This window comes from Macrobrachium nipponense, chromosome 21 (genome assembly GCF_015104395.2).
Source record: "Macrobrachium nipponense isolate FS-2020 chromosome 21, ASM1510439v2, whole genome shotgun sequence".
Classification (NCBI taxonomy): Eukaryota; Metazoa; Arthropoda; class Malacostraca; order Decapoda; family Palaemonidae; genus Macrobrachium; species Macrobrachium nipponense.
Window position 1 is genome coordinate 23,562,462 of NC_087212.1, and position 5,000 is coordinate 23,567,461.

The window sequence follows — 5,000 nt, forward strand, 5'->3', positions numbered from 1 at the left end:
ATAGTGAAATGCTTCACATCAAAGCTACAGCAGCAGCAGCATCAACACCTGCCTCTGAGTGTTCCTCCTAGAGAAAAAGAACTAAATCATTCCTCAAAAACATTATTTTCATTGAGCTTTCAAGATTGGGTTTATTTCATGCCCACAGCATGTTTGTGTTAGCCGATTCGTGTGATACACTGCACTAAAATATAAAGTAGTTTTTTTTTGGTAATGATGCTACGAAAGTGTAACTATCATATAATAAAACCAGTGTGCTTTGAGGTGGACCCACAGTGTGCTTCCAAGTTGATTGATTGCTAATGCCAATTAAATTATGTGCAAAGTCACATAAATGCTTCACATTTGAAAAATTTAATGACATTTGAATATTGATTACTTAAACCCCTTCATATTAGAAGATTTTAATTTTTATATACAGGTATCTACAAATATTAGTAAGACAATGAATAAACTGCTGTTATGATTTGATAACATCCAACATTGCTAAACGCTCATATACTACTGTGATAGATGTCCTGTAAAATGCAGGTGCAGTTCTTAATGCTGTGATAAGTTTATTGAAAATATCAATGCCTTACGTCTGAATTCACTGGTGCTGTCTTGTAGTAGGATAATACTGTACAGTGCATTAATTACAATTATATCGGTGTTGGCACTTTAATTGCTAAAGAGCTACTCTTTCTTGAACCTGTTCTAATTATGAGTTTATATTTCAGGAAAAGATTAAGAATTCATTATCTTGGTTATTTAGGCAGGTTCCCAGTATTTCTTGGTATTTATCACTATATATCATTCTACTGTACAAAACCATATAAAGTGACCAACATTCTCAGTATTTCTTGGTATTTATTACTATACTATTCTAAAGTACAAAACCATATAGAGTGACCACAAAGTTGAAACAAGGAATTTATCCAGATTATTATTATCTATTCCACATTTCGCAAAATGATAATCATACACTCATGAGTCAATGAAAGGAAGTAACTTGTGCGTACAGGAAACTTTAAGGACTATATTTCAAGTCGTTTTTTTCCTTTCTTTTTTTTCTAATTTCACATGTTCTTCCTACTGGCTGTTAATTTTGTTCTTCCAGTACAACATTGAATGGCCTTTTTAGTCCTAGTGCATGGACTTTGAGCTTAAATACCATACTTTATGATGGATAGAATCTTGTTGAGAATGTTTTAAAGTATGTTAGAATATGCCAAATACCTTGATTTTTTTTTTTTATCACGCAAGTTATTTCTAATATTCAGTAATCATCTCACAGAGCATTTCTTCAAGGTTGTGAATTTGATGGTAAATATTGAATGTGAATGAATTACCTTTCATAGAGGATTATGCCTTTGTCACTGAATCTGCACATTCAGACTTCAGGAAGGTGGAAATATTTAGAATTACTGATTTATGTAAACTATGGTCATCTCTCCAAACCAAATATAAAATAAAATAGGTAAAACATTAAGACTGACAAAATGTTACTTTATAAAGATTGAGCAACATAGTAAATTAATTGGTATGAAGACCCATTCAGAATATTAGGAATATATTATATGTATTGTATTAGTATGTCAGCTTGTAAAGTTTCTTTAAGTGATGCATTAAAAGAATTTGAATAAGAAATAAATCACAGAATTGATACTTTATCTGTGCAGTAATTACTGTACGTTAATTAAATGCATGTCACACACACAATAACTAAATTTATCACTGTACGCACACCTTTTCTTGTGTATTTCAAGCTCAGAACAATAGATTCAATTGTTGCAGCTTTAGAAGCAAAAATAATTGCAATTTACAATACAATTTATAATTTTTTATTTTAACAAACACATCATAAAATCTGTGTCACTGTAAATTTAAGTTGTGTTGAGTGCAGCTCAGCATCCATTTTTAATATTGTAAATACAACAGCTATAACTAATTTAGTCTGTGTATGCATCATCTGCATGCCCTAGCTTTTAAAATGTTTATTTGAGAATTATTACTGGTAGATATCTACACTAATCAAATTAGCCTGTGTTTGCTCAGTTTGGATGCCTTATTCATTGAGACATCTAAAAATGTTTAAAAGTAGTGGATTCAAACAAAATCTTGTTGCGGTACTCGCTGGAAAATGATTGTATGTAATTTTAGGATAGTTGATAATAGTCGTTTTACTAATTATTTGCATGTGTATTATCTGAATAAAAATGTTTACAATTATGAGGGTTGGGTTTACAATGTCATTAATGGACATTTTCGGTTAATTTAAAATGATTGCCTCTTTTGTAACACTGTTTTGCTTATTGAGTAATTCAAGAAAGGAAGCCGTTTCTTGAGGCATTATACTTTAGTCCTAAAGAGTGTGGGGATGCTAATTTTTGTTTGTTTGTTTGTTCTGACATGTTTCAAATTATATGTTGATCAGGTAGTAATGTAAGTGAATTCAATAAAATATTATTATGATCGTAAAGGTTTAGTTTATCCAGACCTCTGAGCCTAATAAAGACTTCTCGGGCTGGTTTTCAGGAATTAATCCTGAAAAAAATGTGAATTTATTTAGAAAACCAGTTTTATTTATGAACATGGTGATTCTATTAAATTAGAAACCTTTGCATTCAGCAAGAATGCCTTTTAATGTTGGGTACCGAAAATAAATGCTTCTTTGATGGTTCCAAATTGGACAATCAACTAATAAGTGTTGGTCATTGGTATTTGGCATGTATTACACATTTCTTTGGGTCTGAATGTGGATTTGACATCAAATGACCTTTTGAAAATCTAGTATGACCTGTACATAGTCTTGTTAATATTACATATATGCAAAATATTCTAGTGAATTCGCAGAGCAAGCAGAAGAAAAGAAAACGTCTACAGCATTGTTCTAATAAGAAATGCTGTTTTAATTGTTCATATCACCTGTCTTGAGAAGTGGCCAATGCTACAGAACTTCTAGCTTCCATCTACTATCACTAAATCTGAACGAAACCATAAGAAAAACGTGGTGACTGAAAAATAAAACCTGATAAAAAATTATTCGACTAATTACCTAGATTTTTCTGACAAGGTTTTGGCTTGATATAAGTGAGCATTAAATATTGGCACAGAATTTTACATACTCACAACGTTCTCAAGGGGAATTAATGACAACGTAAAAAAATGCTAAAGTTTGTCCACACAATATGATATACTAAGGATTGCACTATCAGGAAAAATAAAATATACTTTAAGTTTCTGACGCTAGTCCTAATCTGTCGTAGGTCCCGTAGCTTGCAGTGTAGGTAATACTTAAGGTTCTTTGCAGCATCTTTTCGGGCCCTAGCTGCGACTGCTTTAATTCCTTTTACTGTACCTCCGTTTATATTCTCTTTCTTCCATCGTACTGTCCACCCTCTCCTAATAATTGATTAAAAGTGCAACTGCGAGGTTTTCCTCCTGTTACACCTTCCAGTCCCTTTCATTGTCTATTTCCGTTTCAGCGCTGAATGGCCTTAGTTGCCCCAGTGCTTGGCATGTATGCCTAAAAGCTATAAGTCAATCATTTAATCAATCCTAATCTGTAGGAGAGAGAGAGAGTGATTGATTCCGATGAAAGTTATCATGATTAAACTTTGATTCATTCCAAGTTTCTTTAAAGCACTTAAGAGTGCATAATTAGAAGATTTAGTAAAACGTTCTGAAAGCAAAATGTAGGTATTGGAATCCAGTGAAATGAATAAAACGCAGTAACTTGCCAAGTTATCTCTCTCTCTCTCTCTCCCCCCGACTACCCTGCTAAATGCGCATGTTTCATCAGATTTTTAGACCTTTGTTTTACGTGATTAGGAATATAATTGGCTGAAGGCTATACTTACATAAAGCAAATGTAATCAGGTAATCTCCAAAAGAGCCAGAAAATGTAACACTGGTTGGTTTAGATTATTAACACCGGTCCTGACCTTTGGGCTTTAAAGTGTGAAAGGGTGTAGGAGGCCTGGTGTTGACCTGCGGACTCTTCCAACCATCAGAGAATAGGAATGGAATGCAATATAAAAGGCCAAGCGCTAGGACCTATGAGGTCATTCAGCGCTGAAGGTGAAATTGGCTGTAAAAAGTTCTGAAAGGTGTAATTGGGGGAAAATTGTTAGGAGAGGGTTGAGGAACGTATAGTAGATGGAAGAAAGCAAATAGGAACGAAGGTTCAGTGAAAGGAATAAAAGGAGTTGCAACTTGGAGCCGAGGGTACGATGCATAGTGCCTTAAGTAATGCCTGCAGTGTGCCTAGTGAGTGCACTGGTGGCATTACCCCGCCGCCCCACTACGGGGATCCGAGTGGGCAATGGCTTTAGAGATGCCTCATCTATCAATCTACCACTGAATGAGCTGCTTATCCTTTCAACGGGTCACTTAATTGTTTTCCTTCACGTTCAATATCACGACTCACGGGTGAGAAACATTATGTCACAAGAGTTTCTTAAATTTTCTTTTAAACTGCTCATGGCGAAAGTCTCCTTTTAACGTATTAGCGATGGTTTATGAAAGCTTAAAGTCTAAAGGGAGATAAATCAATATTTTCTCTGAAGACCAAGATTACTTCTTCACTCATCTGACTTTCATCTTGATTCAGTGATCGTGCATATTTCCAATCGGAGGTTCTTTCTTTCCCTTTTTTATAAGATTACTTTGATCCCACAGAATAAATCTTTAATGGTGATCAAACTTTTATGAAATCTGCATCAGAATTTCCCTCCATTCCCTATCGATACTGTAGGCCTACAAGGCACCAATCTATAACAGATAACTTCATAACCATCATTCAAAGGTTCATCTTGAATTTTCCGGCCTTTCCCATTTTCACTGTATATTCCGTAACAAAGAATATTTCAGGAAGAGTTCGCAGTCAAGGTAATGGGTGACTGACTTCAACATATTTCGTGTATCCATTGAGAATATCGGAAGAATAGAGCATGATTTAGCATGTTAGTTAAATTAATGTAGAAGAAAAGCGTAAATCACATTCTTACCTTTACATA